The following is an 18,320-nucleotide window of genomic DNA, read 5'->3' as shown; positions in this document are numbered from 1 at the left end:
GGCTTTCCCCACTAGTCTGATCAATTTTCAAAGAAGCATCAATAAAGAGAATCTCCCATCTGGCTAGGACTTTTTCTTTCACACAGGGTATATCCTCGTATAATTCAACATAATTAGCACAGTCATGTACATGATTACCTTCTTCTACTGCTTCAGCTTTGAACGTGGTAGGGTTCCCTATTTTACATCTTACACTTTTAATCAATGGGTTAGAAATCATTACCTCATCAGCTGAATTGTGAACGCGGCATTTGCTAACGATTGTTCACAAGGGAATTGTCCTCTCATTACTGGGTCTAAAATCCCACTGTAATATGTTTGTACCCTAATATAGTCCTCTGTGTAAGCACAGCTGCCATGACTAGCCCATTTGTGTGTGAAAATAAATGACATTCTTCAGCATAATTGGGAATTCCTAAAACAGGGGCTGTACAGATTACTTTTTTCAACTGTTAAAAAAATCCTTTGTCCATTTCTTTAGTCGATTGTAGCTTTGTTTTACCAACTTGTGCTTTCTTTAACGCTTGCAGAAGTGGCCTCATATATGTGCTATAATCAAATACCTAGGCTCTAACATAGTTACATAAACGCAAAAATGGTTGCATCTGTCTCACTGTGTTTGATTTTGAGGTTTTCATAATTGCCTCAGCTCGCTCAGGTGTTATTTTCTTTCTTTCATGCAAAATCAACTGACCTTTATATAACACTTCTTCTTGACAGTATTGTAACTTCTCCTTGTCTACTTTATAGCCCTTGTTTGCTAGAATAGTCATCAACTGAACAGATTTCTGCCTGCACTGATCCTCTGTGGTGCTGCAAATCAAGATGTCATCTATGTATTGTATCACCACGCCGTTGAGATCAATATTCCCTTGATCCATCTGTAGGTCTTTGTTAAAGATCGATAGGGATTCACAGTACTCTTGGGGAAGCATAATATGTTTGAGTCTTTTTTAGCAAAACATAAATGAAGTCAAGTCTTGTGAGTCCTGTGCAACGGGATTAAGAAAAACGCATTTTCAAAACAATCACCGTAAAATATTGGGCTTCCACCGGGATACGCCACAATATTGTTGCTGGATTAGGAACTAAAGGAAACTCAGCGTCTACAATCTGGTTAATCGGTCTGATATCTTGTATAAATCTCTGTGACTGCCCTTTAGATTTCTTAATTGGATACACTGCAGTATTACACAATGATTCTGATGGCACTAGAATCGCCTGATTCATCATCGCTGAAATGGTCTGAAATATACCCTCATCAGCTGCTCAAGACATTTGAGGCAAAATCGCTCCTGGTTTGAACTTTATTTTAACCTCCCTTATCCCCTTTAATAACCCTACGTCATAAGGGCCTGTTATCCAAAGGACAGTTGGCACCTTTTCAAAATATTTCTGAAAAAATGCTGGTCGTTGCTGCATTATCACCAATCGTTGTAGGACTTCACTTTTCTCTATCCTTATCCAGTATGTAATGCTCATGATGAACACCACTTCATCATCTGTTTGGTCCTCCCCGAACATATCATCATCAGTTATGTGAGTCAATCTATAGACTTCCTCAAGAGCTATCACTGTTCTCCATGGTCTCCCCTCATCGTCTACTCCTTCGAGCATTGCCTTTTCCCTTTGTAAAATGGCTACTTCCGAATCTTTATAAAGAGTTTGTCGACTCTCCTCATCCATAGGTATCCGTGGACTAAACAGAAATTCATCAGGTATTCTCACATTCTTTCCCACAAGGCCAGGTAGCCATGTCAACAAAATGCTCACTCCAAATAGAAAAATCTCTGGATCTACTGGAACGCCTCGTAGAGCCACTTGCCCTGTAAACACCACTATGAACTCTCCTACATTTAAATTGTGTATTCCTGGACTGACTCACACTATTCCTTGATCAGTAAATTAAATCACCATTTTAGGTTTCGTCATTAAATCCCTTTCCAAAATATTAACCGGTAGCTGTCATGAATGTAACAAGGGAACAGACATGTCACATTCTCCTGTGGAGACAGGATATTTATCAGTAAAAGGAACTCAACTCATAGCTCCAGAGAACCCTTGAGCATTCCAATACCTGACATTGGATATGTTCCCTCTTGTATACACAAACGAGTTTCTCCAGTGTCTACAAGAAAGGAAAATGTTTTGCCTCCTATTGTTACATCGACCCTTGGTTCCTCTTGGGTTTCTGGTGTCACAGATAGTACTGAACACATCAGGTCACCCTGTGAGCTATCCTATTGTGGATACAGGCTCATCCCCATCCCTGTGAAAGGAGTTCCTCCTACCACAGTGACACCTCCGATTCTGGGTGTCAATACTTGTTCTGTGTTTGCATATTGCTGTGTCTGCATAGGGGCTTGTTGCGACTGCCCTTGTGGCGGATCCATTTGTACTTGTCCTTGCTGTGGTACCTGTTGCACTTGCGGTGCTTTTGTCTGATAAGATGTGTGATCCTGGGCAAAGCCTTCTCTGGTCTGTGTGCTATATGGTGGAGGATAAACTGTGCCCCCCCCTCTAGAGAACTGTCCATTCTGTACATTCCCTTGGCTCCGACATACGCACGCAATATGTCCTGTCATTCAACAATTGCAACATACTGGAGGAACTCTCCTATTAGTCCCGTCTTGGTTATAATCTCTCTGAGCATTCTGGTTCTCATTCTGTGTATCTTGAAATCCACCTTGATTATTTTGAAATCCACCTCCTCTTCCTCTATAACCCATACCTCGGCCTCATGGTGTAAACCCATATCCACCTTGGTCCATCAGGCGCAGATTATTCGCCTGTGATGCACCCATTGCTTCCTGCATTCCCAATCCTTCTCTGCTTGTCAATACCGTGCCTTCTATGGTAAATGTTGTCAATTTTTTCTGAACTAATGGGATTTCCTCTATTTTTCTATTCTCATCCTTCTTCTTGTTTTTCTCTTGTAATAACCGACAATGGTGCACTATTGTCAATTGTATCTCCACCCACGGTTTTGCTTCCATCCATACTTGCTTCTTCATCTGCCTCTGTACTGGCTTAGGCAACCCCCTGCATAGAAAGTGGTAAAATAATGCCACTGTATTTACCCATGGCTAGCGAGTTTCAAGTTGCCATTTTCTTTCCTGAATATCGTGAATGTAAGCAATAGGGTCTTAATTTTCCTTCATCTTGCGTGTCATAATTACACCCATATCTGATTTGTCAGCATAATGTACCCTAAGTGCCCCCCAAACATCTGCTCTACAATTATTAAACAGAGCCCCATCATGCGCTGTGCAGTCACACTTGAATTTCACGCTCTCCTCCATATGTCATCAGCCCTCTCTCTAAGAATGGTTGGCAGGAGACCTTTTATGTCTTCTATGGCCAACACATTTCCTCCTGTCATTTTTTCTAATTTGTATATCCATTTACGAACACCCGAAGTCAAACTAGGGAGCTTACATTTTAAGTTATCCTTGTCCATTTTTGGCCATGGATTATATTGCGGTCTTGCTCCCCCTTTTTCTAACAAGGGAAACTGCATAAACCCCGTCCATTAATGGGATAGAATATTAGTCTATCCATGGCAGGGATAATCATCCCTGTCTGTCTCCTTGTGGATAATGACCTTAACCTGCTTACAGATGTTGGCAACTGTCCCTTCTCACTATGTGATCATCCTCAGGGACACTCAGGATATGCTACGGGATCTGGTGTTCTATCTTTAGGTTGTTCCGAATCCGACCATCTCACTTCCTTATCCATTTGCAGACTTCCGTCAGGGCCGCATGCACTTCCTCCTTCTGCCCCAAGACCTGACTCTCTTTCCTCATCTGACATATCTAGTCCCCAACTAGTGTGACTATCATCCCGTTCACCCTTATCCAAGTTCAGTCTGCTCAAGGAAAATGCTCGACGTTCATCAATGAACAGGTTTCCGTCCTCACTTCATGACCGGGGATTGATCACTGTTCCCTCGAGTTCCATACTCGCTACTTCGCCTTAACTGTTGATAGACCTTATCAATCCTTCATCCAATGCTTTCCGCATCAAATCTTTCTTCTTCCAACGCTGGCATTCTGCTGGCATTACTTCCTTTATCAAAGGAACTGTTCCACTCTGTCCCATCATATTTCTGGGCTCAGCCTCATTTCCTCTTTATGAATGAGACTGGCGTCGAGAACTTGCTGTCTCCTTTTCCGTTCTATTTCTTCTTCTACTACCCTTTGCTTTCTCGCATCCCTTATAATTCTTACTTCCTCATGCTTTCATTCTTCTCCTCTCCTTACTCCTTCTGTTCTTTCCTCTTCTTCCCTTCGTCTCTGTAATCTTGTGTCCCCTAATCTTCATGCTTCTTCCTCCTCTCTTTCTTTCCTTTCTATCCCTTTCTTCTATCTCTGTCTATTGTTGTACTTTCTTTGTTCTTCTGCCCATTCTTCTATCTTCTCCTGCTTCTCCTGATATATCTGCTCTCGTTGGTGTTAAGATGGATTTCTGAACTCTGACCTGGTGGGCAGAGGTTCAGAAGGCCAGCCTAGTTTCTTGGAACAGGGTAACCTTCTGGACAAGCCAGACCAATCAAGGTAACTTGTCCGCAGTCAAGACTAGGTCTCAGGAGGGGTAAGGGTGACTGAAAGACCTCAATGAGCACACAGAGTAAAGGACACTTACAAATCACTCCCAGTCAGGTTTATATATATCAAAAATACAAATACATTTATTCCAAGAACTTTGCAATTTGACACACATTAAGAAAATCACAGCAATACTATTAAACAAATACAATCCTATCTTTACACATATATTGAAGACCAATGGGGTCTAAAGAGTTAATGCACGAAATAGGTCCACAACCTAAAAGAGGAAGGAAAAAGGCAGTGCAAATAGTCTTTCGTCCTTTCTGCATCAACACAATCCTAACCAAAAGGCAGTCCAATCCCTAAGAAGAGTTGAGCATATTGCTCAAATGTACTTGCAATGCTGGCGCACGCGGTAATGCAGATAGCAAAACAGGGTCTCTTCAAGGGTCTATAACAGCTCAGGAAGGTGGGTGAAGTGATGCAGAATAAGTTCCCAAATTCGTGGAGGGTCTCCCCAACAGGGCAGAGCAAGTTCCAGAGTTCGGGAATAGTTTGCTAGTTCGCACTAGGAGTGGCAGAATAGGGGCGCTCAGGGGCCACTCGTGCATAAAAATGGATGGATGCGCTTGGGGCCACCGGTAAGGGTTGCAATTACTCACTGACCCCCGGCGCACTCCGAGCAGTCGAGACCACTTTGGTTGCAGGCTCAGATACAGCAATATCGTGGCTCTGAGGCTTTCAGTGACAAAGATACAGCGTTGATTCCCAAACGGGACAGTGGTGATTTATCCGCTCCTGGTGGATGGATTAGGCCAGTTTTGCTGTAGCAAGCTTCAGCGCACAGAGAACCACAGCTGCAATGAACTTGCAAAATTCCTCACCACGGCTGGGCGACACGGTGACCCTGTATACTACGGTTCGGGTGCACTCACTTTACTCCAGACCTGGGAACACCAAGTGTACAAAATTTGGTGTGAGAGTGCCGTGGACCCAGAGCTTGCGATACACCATGTTTCAAGGACCTCCTCAAAATGGCAGCAGTATCAGGGCAAAACCCCTGCGCAAGCTGGTCAGCCCACTGGTTGGCCCAGGGACGCTTCCGAAAAGGCTCACTTGCAGGTTTTGATGAAGGTGCCGAGAATAGTTGTCCCCACTATTCCAATGGGTCGAAGCGTCTTCGCAGACCTTCTAGGACAACCAGATGCAGAAGGGTCCCACACAACGACAGTGGGTTCAGGGTGTCAAACTTTCCAGCAGGTCACTAGCGGTTCGTCAACTCAGCTTCTTAGTTTTTTTGTATCCTTTCCTTCGTTCAGTGAGAACTCTAGAGATCAACATGTTATGGGTGTGTGGAGCCTTCTTTTATCCAAAATCTCCTTCGCGCCAAAATGTAGAGGACCCAATGGGAGATCTGCTATACATACAGGTATACCATACGTGGACCAATCATGGACCACGGTGGTCCCATGCATTCACAGCTCACCAGACTCTCTGGCACCCAGGATGTGTATTGTAAATAGAGAGTCCAGCCTACATCCTGGGAGCGCACACTCAAGGCATGCAGAAGCCCGCGAAAGCTTGGCGCTTTGCGGGAAGATGCATGCCCAAATAAGGACTGACCTAGGTCGGCTCGACCTGGGGAAGGTGAAGGGGCAAGATGGCCAAAGGACAGGACAAAGAACCTTGTGGCAATTTGAAGCCAAGCCACCTAACCGTGCCAAACACAGTAATTGCAGTTTACCTGGCAGGAAAGGGTTACGAAGATAGGAAAAGATAAGCTGCTACCAGCCCTGTCCAAGGCATATCTGCACTTAAAAAATCATTAAAAAAATCATTTGAGAGTAACTAGGGCCTTTAGAAATTACAGGAAGACCCAAGTGCACAGTACTGTTAGGTACTTTGTGCACTTGCAACATGTTGCAGAAAAATTGCAACATTAACAAGGACTAAGGGAAACAAAGTCTCCCAGTACTGACTGACTTTAAGGGCATGTCAGTTTCCCCATAAGAATTGAGCGAAAAGCCCAGGGGAGTGCAGCAGAAGGCTGTGCTCCTCTGGTAAAGTCAGACTGTGGTGTTTAAACAAAGCAAAAAGTTGAGGGGTACACAACTGGAGGGAAAATTACACATGAAATAGAAATCTTTCCTAACACTCGCCCCTCCCAGACCAAGTACAGGGGGAATTAATCTACCCCTGGATGAGTCTCATGTTCACGTCGGTGAAACATTCTGGATAACCCATCAGCATTGCTATGTTGGATGCCTGGCCTATGATCAATAGTGAAGTCAAAGCTTTGAAGGGTTATTGACCACCTGAGCAACTATGGATTGTCTACATTCATTGTGATTAGCCACTTTAAGGGTTTATGGTCAGTTTTCACAGTGAAGTGGGTCCCATAGAGGTAGGGCCTCAGCTTCCTGAGGGCCCATACAACATAGAAACATTCTTTCTCTACTGTGGACCATCTGAGTTCTCTGTCCTTAAGCTGTCAACTAATGAAGCCAATAGGGTGTTCCTTACCCTTCTAATCTACTCGTGATAGTACATCTCCCATCCCAGTGTCAGAGGCATCTGTCTGAAAAATAAAAGGTCTTTGGTATTCAGGGGTCCTGAGAACAGGGGCCTTGGAGTCTTAAGCCATTGAAGGCCTTCCCACACTCTTCAGACCAAGTTACCTTCTTGGGTTCCTTAGGAGTTGTGAGAACATTCTGAGGGGCAGCTATGGTGCCATAATCTGCCATGAATTTTCTGTAGTATCCAGTGAGTCCTAAAAACGCTCTCACTTGGGTTTGAGTAGTGGGGGTAGGCCAGTCTTGTACTGCTTGTACTTTACTGGGTAGAGGCTGTATCCTTCCTCCACCTACTTCATGTCCAAGGTAGACCACTGATCCTTGTCCAATCTGGCACTTACTGCCTTTATGGTCAAGTGGGCCGTTTGAAGACACTGCAACACAATCTTAAGGTGTTTCACATGATCCTCCCAGTTGGCACTGAAAACTGCTATATCATCCAGATATGCAAGACGGAATTCATCCAACCCATTAAGGACATGCTTCACAAGCCTCTGGAAAGTGCAGGGGCATTCTTCAACCCAAAAGGCATTACCCTGAACTGGTAAAGACCCTCTGGTGTTGAGAAAGCTGTCTTCTCCTTGGCACGTTCTGCAGGGGCCATTTGCCAATAGCCTGCAGTGAGGTCAAATGTGCTGAGATATTTGGAGGCAATAAAAGTATCCACCAGCTCATCTGTTCTAGGCAAGGGGTATGCATCTGTCTTGGTGACAGCATTCAGAGCCCTGTAATCCACACAGAATCTAAACTCAGAGGTGCCTGCCTTTGGAACCAAAACCACAGGGCTGGACAAAGGACTACTGGAGGGTTCAATCACCCCAAGATCCAACATCTTGTTGACTTCAGTCTTAATGTAAGACCTTACTTTGTCTGACATTCTGTATCCCCTACTTTTGGTAAGTACACTGTCTCCTGTGTCAATGTCATGTTTCCACCAGGGTGTCAAACCAGGAGACTGTCAGAACAAGGGGGAAAATTGCCTCAGTAAACTTTTCGCCTCTGCCTGTTGATCAACAGTCAAGTGAGGGGCCACTTGCACACCCTCAATGGAGATATCTGAAGGACTGCCCTGGAATAGATCAGGGCAAGGTTCTGACTCCTCCTCCTCAACATCTGAAGCCAGCAGCAGTGTAGCGATTTCAACTCTTGGGATGAAAGCCTTCAGTCTATTTACATAGAAAGGTTTTGGAGCCTGACCAGCCCGTCCAAGGTCCACTAAATAGTTGAACTCACCCAGTGACTCCACCACTGTGTAAGGGCCTGACCATTTGTCTTGTAAAGCTCTAGGCCTTATAGGACCAGCAAGGGGCTCATCATTCAAAAGCTGCAGGAGGAAGTGTCTTACAGCGAGGGGAACCACCAACCTCCTATGGTCTCCTTCGGTAGACTCTGTGGGCTCACTATACAGAAGCCCACCTTCCCAATAAATCCGATGCTTCCCAGAAGGTTCACCCTCAAGCTGGGAGCAGGCCTGTCTCCTTAGGCCTTCCAGAGATGGGCACTCATGTTGGCCACTACTGAATTAAATCCTGTCAGGACACCGCTCTACTAACAAGTCTTATAGTTCAGGATGGACACTGGGTTCAAAGACTTCAGGTAACACCTCTACCTCGCCAGGTCCAGGTGTTTTACCAACTACCTCCAACTAAGTGGTAGGTGAGTTAGGGGGAATATTTTCTTTCCCCCTTTTGTCTTTCTTTACTCCTTTAGCCTTGGGTTTCCCCTTTGACTTGGGCTCTACAGTGCTCTTGGTCCGTTCAGCCCTTGTTTGTGACCTTGTGCAGGGTCTCTCTGCTGTGTTTCCCACAAGCCCTAAAGCTCTGACATCATTCCCCAGCAAGACCTTTCCTGGGACATCTCTCTGGATGCTCACTGGAATCCTGACCACTGTACCATGTATAGTAAGATGTACAGACTTAACTGGGAACTTGAGAGGTGGGCCATCAGCCAACTTAGTGGGTAACAGAGGAGCTCTGGCAACTTCTTCCGTGTCTACCAAGTTAAAACCCACTACGGTTCTGCTGCACCCACTATCCCTAAGGCCAGGAGCATATACTCCATTAATCAGCGCACTGTCCTTAAAGTAGTGCTTGGTATTATCAGGAATCCTAGCATAAGCCTCTGAGACTTTCAGCTCCCAGGAACTCAAGGAAACTAAAACTACCTCCGAATCTATCCCACTAGGGAAGGAGTCTGAGGAGAAGGATGTCCCTGTAATCTCTTCTTCCTCATAGGAGGAGAATGCCAGATTAGCAGAGTGGACCCGAAGGTTTTGACCTTACATCTGGGATCCCCCTTCACATGGTCACTTGCTCCACAAGCCACACAAGATCCACTGGGTCTTGGGACATAGGGTGGTTTACTGTAAACAGAGTTCTGTTTTGGAGGATAACCTCCACTACCCTGTGTGTTCTCTTGTGACTTATCCTTAAATTTCTTTTTGTGGCTCTTTTGGGAGAAAGTTTTATCAGATCCCCCACCTTCCTTATCTTTGGATTTTTTCCCCTCCTCCTTCTGACCAGGATGAGTCTTGTCCTTATGGGGCACTCTATGTGACACCCACAAATCTGATGCTATAGCCAGCTTCTTAGGATCTAACGTCTTTGAATCTGCCAAGTGCTGCTTAAACTCAGGGGAAGAAGATGCAAAAATATGTTCAAGCATGACAAGACATATCATACCGTCAAAGGTGGAGACCTTATAGCCTTCAACCCAGCCAGTCACGTTTTTCAAAGAATCATTCACACATGACACCCAAGTACTCCTTTATTGCTTTTTGAGTTTGCTTCAACATTGCAAAATCTACTCTTTCAGCTTTTGACATTTCTACAATACCACTGCAGCCAGAATAGGGTGGTATGCTGATCAACCATGCAATCTTATCAGCATTTACAACCTCTTGAACTTCACATGCATACTCAAATGCATTCAACCAGTCCATAATGTCATTCTTCTCATCATACATACTGAGCAGATCTTCAGGAAATCTTGGTTGAGAGCAGGACCCAGACCCATGTCCATATCCCTTGGATCCATTTGAAACTTGAAGCTTGGCCAGTTCCAACTGGTGATCCCTGTCCTTCTGTTTTTCTGCCTGCTGTGTCTTCAGTTTAGCCATATGAAATTCAAGCTACTTCTGCCTAAACAGCAGCTCTTGCCTCTTGAATTCCAGCATGACCTCAGCATCAGAGCTTGCAGAAGAAACATTGGACATTCCATCATCTACATCCTCATGGGCACCATGGATGAGGGCAGCAACAGAACTGTCCGTTCTGTCAGTAGGAGCAGCCCCACCTCCTTCTGCACTCTCATCAGAAGCTATGGCACTGAGTTGCATCTCTTGCCATTCAATGATTTTATGGATAATTTCCATTTTTGTACCTTGAGCAGGTAAACCTCTCTCAGTACACATCTTTCTCAATGTTTCTGACTTAGAAACATTTAAGGTTAACTAGGTACTCGTGGCATGGCCATTTTGGAGCCAGGCCACCTAACCGTGCCAAACGCGGTAATCACGGTTTACCTGGCAGGAAAGGGTTAAAAAATATATGAAAAGATAAGCTGCCACTAGCCCTGCCCAAGGAACAACTGCACTTCTCCTAAAACATCCTTCAAGAGTAACTAGGGCTTTTAGAAATGACAGGAACACCCAAGTGCACTGTACTGTAAGGTACTTTGCACACTTGCGACATGTTGCAGAAAAGTTGCAACATTGACAAGGACTAAGGGAAACAAAGTCTCCCAGTACTGACTGTCTTTAAGGACATATCAGTTCCCCATAAAAAGTGAGCAAAAAGCCCAGGGGAGTGCAGCAGAAATCTGTGCTCCTCTGATAAAGTCAGACTATGGTGAGCAGTTGGGGGGTACACAACTGGAGAGAAAATTACACATGAAATAGAAACCTTTCCTAACAGTCAGCCCCTGCTTTTTATTTTCTGTTCATCTTCTTTCAACCTCTTCTCTCGTTTGTTATCCTTTCTTTTTCGTCCTTATCTTCTCTTTGACTTACTTCCTCGATGCTTTTCCCATCTATTTTGAGTAATATCTGTCCTCCCATCCACTTGTTTTGTACAATCATTATCTTGTCAGCCTTATCCTTCTCTCCTTTCCATCTCCTAATCTCCCTGTCTATTTCTGTTGACAAATTCATGATCTTATAACTCTCTTCCTTTCTCTTGTTCTCCTCCGGACTATCTTCACTACTGTATGCGGGGGGGTTCATATATCGGATTATTATACCCTGTTGTCTGCTCTCAATTCCTTCAAAGGATACACCACTATTTCTTCTGTAGCAACACCCTTTGCTTCAAGTGAGGTAAGGGAGCTGAGGGTTCGACGCTCTAAAATTGCTAATCTTTTCTCTAATTTCTTCCCTCTGTATGCAGCGTGCAAGTATGTGGTCATGTGTTGGAATACATCTTTCAACAATGATCCCCCTTGTGGCCACGGCATGAACATTATATCTTCTGTGACTTTTGCCCATTCTGCACTATACTGTTTAAGCTTGGGCATATGCTTTGGCAGTGTCTGGCATAGGTGCAAGTGAGGATTGTCCCCCATAATGACAACTCTCGTTTGACTGTCGATACTTACCAGATTGTTAAATAAACCTTATATTTTGGCTTAAATCACCACTTTTCAACATTTTTTTTAAAAGCAACAAATATGAGCAAGCACCATCAACTGCTGCTCAAGCCTCTTATTTCAACAGTATGTCTATTCTCTTGATTGGCGTATCTATTCTTTCGATTGGTGCCAATCCTTTGCTATACTCAATCACTGTTGCTCCTCACTTTTCCAATTTTTTCGATAGTTCTATTCAACAAACAACATTCAAACATTATACATTACAAACACTGTGATCACCTTTTCTTTCGCCTTTACTTTATGACCTATACAGGGTTTGAAACATCACCTTACGTGATCATGATTATGTGTTTTATATTTCACTCTACTCCCGTAGGAGTTTGAGATGTCTCCTTCTACCTCCCTTGAGTCATGGCTTCTAGGCACTACCTATTCTCTTCACAATATTTCCCGTTACTCAAAAATTATCACAATCACGTCCCCTTTATTTGCCATTCCCCTTAGAGTACTCACCATTCGTTAATCGACTCGCGGCCTTCGGTATCGACTCCTCCTCCAATCTGAAAACTTCACCTTCCATCCGCAGAGCACCCGTGGAAACCGGGCAGGGATTTCGTCAAAGGGGGACCTGCCCACTGTCTCGATTCTTCTTGCAACTTAATTTCTATCGGCCGCTCTCCATAGGAAAACCTGCGATCTTCTAGTAATAGCCGAGGATGCCCAATCGTACGAAATACTGGAGTCGAACTAGTTTGGATCTTTTTGAATCATCTGCACCACTACCATGTGAGTTTATGGCCCTTTAGGAACGTGCATGCAATGGATGGGCTCACAGAGTAACTCTGAGTCCAAATAACCGAACCAACTCAGGAAGATGGCAAAGTACTGTTTTATTAACAATGATCAAAACCAGGGAGTTACAACAAACATCAACGGACATTCGCTCGATTTCTCTCAACGATCTTGTCATAAAAACAAGATTATATACTCAAAATACGTCAGAGGTGACTTCATACTACATGGCAAATAATGAAAAACCTACTGGGGATCAGGATAGGCTTAAGGGGAACATCTAAGTACACATTGTATAGGAACTAGGATTGTGATTGGCTGCCCACTGTCAGGTGGGACATATATGCCTACCTCTAAAACATGTTTTCTTCAAAAACATTAAGTACACAGTATCTGACTGGATTCTCAAACTGTAGGGTCCTTCATTATATGGACCTCTACAATTGGTTGGCATGCTTGTGCCATGTCTGGAACATTCATTCACTTAGCAGCACGCAAGCCTAGACCCAGGTGCAAGGAGGTGGGCATTACTCTACCGCCCCACCCAATTAGCACAACATCTCTCATTGCCCATGCCCTCTGCCATGAAGATTGTCTTTGAACATGGCCTTGCAAAGTATTCTTGTCTCTGGGAATATATGGGAGTGCAGGCACTCACTATCATTGTTCTAGGACTGCAAGTTCTACTCTATTTTCATCCTTAGCTCACATGACTGGAGACCACTTTACAGCTATTAAATGTCTAAAATGAATGAAACTTGGCACTCTTGGTGTTCTCTCTTTGCACCTTAACAAGAGATGATTCATCCTTTGTGCGGTCAGTCCTTTCCAGAATAGATAGCCGAACTTGGCTGTATCAGTCTTGACACCAGGCCAGACAACCTCACCATGCAACTCCACGATTTCAGCGTTTTCTTGCTGTGACACAAGTCTCCCTTTCTTCTTCATGGGTCCTGGCTTACTAAAATTCATGATACCGATGTCCAGCTTCTATACGATGGCGGCTTTGCCTGCATTCTATTCACTACATATAGCCAGCTTCTATGATAACTTAGTCTACCTAGCGTTTCAGCGTCTGTACAGTTATTGAACGGTTGATTCTCTGCAACACTTTGTGCAAGTGTAATCACCTTTTTTATAATTAAGAGTTCACTTGATTCTTTACTTCTTCATTAGTTGCATTAGTTTCTGTAAGATCCATACATCCTCTTTGGCCAGTACCCTGAGACGTCATTGATACTCTCTTATGACATCACAGGCTTCTTTCTTTGCACTTTATGATATTCCTTCAGGGAGTTCGTCCCTCAGATTGTTGTCTCTTCGGGGATACATTCGATAGGGTTGTCTCAATGGGTATCTTCTTTCGAATATACGGTGCAGTATTGGCACAACTGCTGGTGTCAAAAACGGCACAATTTCAGACTTCCAACATATAGGAGGTAGGGGGCAGTGTTTCCTGCAGAGGCATTTAGCTGCTCCTCTACATTACAATAGAGTCCTTTAGGTCAGTTTTGTAATGCCGAATATATGCATGCTCCTGAGCAATCGGGTCTCCAGTGTAAGTGCAAGCCGGGTGGTGGCACACACCATCTGCCCAGTCGAACATTGCCCATCTGAAGGTGGCTCAGCAGCATGATAGACCTCCGGCCACATTCACAATTGCTGTGGGAGCAGCATTGTCTTTAAATTATCCTATGTTAATGTGATTTATACCAAGCACTGCTGCCATGTTCATGCTTTCCAGGCATTCCAATGAGGTGCCAAGGCTCAAACTGCATCTGGCACAGCCTATGTGCACTGCACCTGTCAAAGACATGGCTTGCTTACTCTCTCCTCAAAAAGGTAGAGAACAGGGACGGTGATTCACCAAAATGCCATTGGTAGTGAATGTGATTTCACAGACCTGATGACATCACAGGAAGTGATACTGCTGAAGGGTGAGCGGGCACTGCTTAGTTTTGGTGTGTTAAGGTAGTTTTTAAGTGAAGATAATCATTTAATTTGAAATGGTTAATGGGGTGCAGCCCCCGGTTGTGGGCCACTGTGTTGGGCACAAACTGTAACTGGAGAAAATGAGCCCTAGGCTTGTCATGTGGATCGCACACCCTTGATTCCCACTTGGGGTTATTTAATTTATTGAAGTTCCTTAAGTAAATGAGCACGTGAAATTTTTGGAGATTTGTAAATGATGTCATTTTAATGTTCAATTGCGTTTCATTCACCAAATATCAGGAGAATGTTTTCAGCAAAATGTGACTGAATGGCCAATGCATTTCAGATTCTAATCCTTCATCAGGGCTTAGTCCAATACCTATTTTCAACTACACATCATGTGAAATGTCATCAGGATTTGCATTGTATTGGTCATCATATTAACATCAACAACAGGGTACCCACATGGGGAAACACACAACATATAGAGAAAGATATAAAGAAACAAAAACAAATTCCATAGCATATGTTAGTTCATTACTCATGTCATCTCTTGTGCACTAGGTAATACGCTTGCACACCATTATCTCTAATTTATTCTGTTTGAGTTCCTCTAGTTGCTACATTCTGAGTTGTAGTGATAGTCATATAACCAGCTCTGTTTCCTGTCATGCGCAGAGCAGGGGAGACAGAGCCTTTCATGTCCTGTGGCACTTGGGAGTAGAAGGTTCTTTTGGAAGTCAGTCTAACTTCAGAAAGAAATTTAAACCGTAACAGAAATAACTTCTATTTTCAACATCAGACTTACTCAAAAAGAAATGAATGCAAAGTGGGCACTCGTCTGAGAGCCTTCTTTACTTTCGGTATTTCTCTGCCTCTGCAGACCACAGGGGTCTCAGAGGCAGAGCCCGGGGTTGCACAAGAGTTGTCAGGGGTCACAATTACGACCCTTGGCGACCCCCAATTGACGTCCCTGGTAGAGAATCCTTAAAAATAGTCCAGCATAGCTGGTGCTGGCACAGACACAACTAGCATTGGCATAGCCAAGAGCTTGGGATTTTTGTCGGTGATGGGATAGGCCTTTGTCAGGCACTGTTATAATAGTACTACACAGTGATACAATGATAACAGATAACAAATGGTGTATTTACTCAAACATAAGATTGCAGTGCCTGGCAAATGCATAAACAAATACCTATATAGCCGACAAAGCATTTGACTTTGTCAATACTTGTTTTAACCAGGACTTTAGTGCAAGGAACGGACTATAAATCAACTTGCTGAAGGCACACTTGGTCAAGACATTTGTATTACAACAGGACTGCATTTAAGGTGACAATTAAACCTTTTCATCTCGGCAGGCTGCTTAGGAATTTAACTGGCATGCCAATGTTTGGTGTTACTGCTTGATACAGCTAGCTCAAAGTTGTGCCAGGAGGATCTATGTTGGATGGGGAGTGGCAGGAAGTGAGTGGACTGGCTATAGAAATTAGCATGGCAATGGACAGTCAATGGGTGGGTATATAGCCAAACAACAACTACAAGCAGTATGTTCCTGCTCATGTGTTATCAGCCCCCTTCCTGTACTCTAGTACAATAGTGCTCTAGTACAATAGGCTTATCAGTGTGCAAAAGTGCCACCTAATAGCCAAAACTAAAAAGGAAATGTGTTTGAAAAGAAAGGCATGGGTCCCGAAACGGTTTAACAACAGAGCGTGCAACAAGAGGCTGAAGTGCATCTCATTAAGGGCCAAATTATTAGAAGTGGGGGAAGCGGGCGTTTTAGAGGTCCTCATCTGCTGTGACAGATTGTACCCTTCAGTGTAAGATGCCTTTGTGAATTCTGAGGAGTTCCACACCCTCATGCACAATACGCTGCTTTTCCCAAGGAAGCTTGTCCCTGCTTACAAGAATGCATCGTGTATTAATTTCTAGTGTGAATAACGGCTTCAGTTCAGACCGTGGTTGCGTTCATAGTTTCTCCCGACATGAATGTTCACAGGTGACACGCAAAGTACCCATGACAACCGTGCTTGACATACACAGCTGTGGGAGGAGGAGGCATGTCACATGCCGTGACACCGTTTTAATGAAGTTCGCGTCCCTCATGTCACGCGGACCCCTAGCCTTGTGGGAACAGAGAAGCTTCATTAGGGTGTGCAGGCGCTTCAACAATGCAATATATATGCAAATGCAAACATGCAAATTATCAAATGCTAATGTAGCTTTAATATATTATCACAAAATGGAGGATGCCGCCATGTTAATTGTGAAAAGCAAGTAAGCCCACAGTGGCAACACCAGCCAAAAAAAAAAAGCGGAAATGTCTCCATGAGGAGTGAATGTGAGAGGTCTCAAAAAGAGACAGCTGGAAGCATAATTATGGATTCTTACGATCGCTCAGAGATGTTAACTTCTGGCTATCAAAGTATAGAGCCATTAAGACACAGAATCTGGTTTACTGCTGCGAGACAAGACGACCGTGGAAGGTTGAACTCACAGCATCCAAAAGAGGCCATTATGAGATTTGAAAAGCACAGTGTGCTAAATAAGAGAGAATCAAAGAGACTGCTGGAAATTTCAAATGACCATGAGATGGGCAGCACTCAGAGAAAACATCTGCTTGTATTTGCGGTAGTCGAGGAGCCAAAGGGGAAGCCGAGGTTATTGTGAAGCCCAGCGAGTAGACAAGGATGTCAAAGAGCCATGAAGGGTAACCGAGAATGCTATAGACTATCCACAGAGACTCTGCTATACATTTGAGGGGGAAGGAGAGACCTATGGAGAGCTCTGCAATGACTCTATATTAATACTCAGGTGGATGTCACTACCAAAGACATACAAAGGCAGCCGATGAACTCCGAGCCTCGGGAGACACCTATGCAGATCTGCTCAAAGACTACAGGGCAAATGTAAGCATTTCCATTGAAAACTAAGGTGGACAAAAGAAGGGTAAAGAACCTCAACGAGGGTTACTTTAACCCTTAGAGCAAGAAGAGATCATTAACAAGCTCCAATAAGACTGTGAACTGCCAGTTTTGATGGGGATAGTCTTATCTTTTCACATCATGTCCCCAGGCCCCAACAAGCTTCTGAAATCAGCCAAATGCTTGCACTAGTATTTTGACCTAGTGCATTCTCTAACTTTCATTCATGGATCCCCCTACACATACCGAAAAAGTTCCAAACAGCCAATAATCACCAGGCTTTTGTTCTCAAGATAGATTGGAAATATCATTTTGGTTCACAATTCGAAATCTATTAACTGTGTTACACAGGTGTCCAAAATTCATGTCTTGTTCTATCAATAAGATCTTCTTCCAGGTTCGTTATTACAATCACCTGGTTTGGCAGGCCTCCCATTTTATCCATATAAATGGTGCCCTCTCTCTCTATATATTTACCCTTGGTAACAAATTCCAGTTAAATATTATGAAGACTCCAAAACCGTTGTTTAATTGGTAAAACATGGGATTTTACCCTAAGTAACCCAGGGTAATTCAGACGTGGACCCCGTGCTCACTGTGCCATAGAGAGGCTCAGTTTCACCTCCCTGATGCGGCCCGACTAGGCCTGAAAAACGTGCCTGGGGTTGCTGATGGTTCTCTTGTTCAGAGGAGAATTTCCTATGATATGATATGACTGGTTATTTATAACGCGCTTAATACCCAGAGGTTTCTAAGCGTGGACACGGGGATTGAACCTGTGTTGCTCTTTGTCGCCTTGCTTCCAAGGTGATCACTTTTCCCCTGAGCTATCCTCCCGAGCCTAGCATTTTGGATCTGGACTCCCCTTGTGGGTGGGACAAAGACTGATATGCAAATGTATATGTCTCTCCTTTGTGAAGGTTGCAGTGAGCTAAAACGGGGTTGTAGACCCTTCT

Source organism: Ambystoma mexicanum, chromosome 2p (genome assembly GCF_040938575.1).
Source record: "Ambystoma mexicanum isolate Mex_15411 chromosome 2p, UKY_AmexF1_1, whole genome shotgun sequence".
In the NCBI taxonomy this organism is placed as follows: domain Eukaryota; kingdom Metazoa; phylum Chordata; class Amphibia; order Caudata; family Ambystomatidae; genus Ambystoma; species Ambystoma mexicanum.
The sequence above is the reverse complement of the archived record's forward strand: the minus strand, read 5'-3'. Positions refer to the sequence as shown.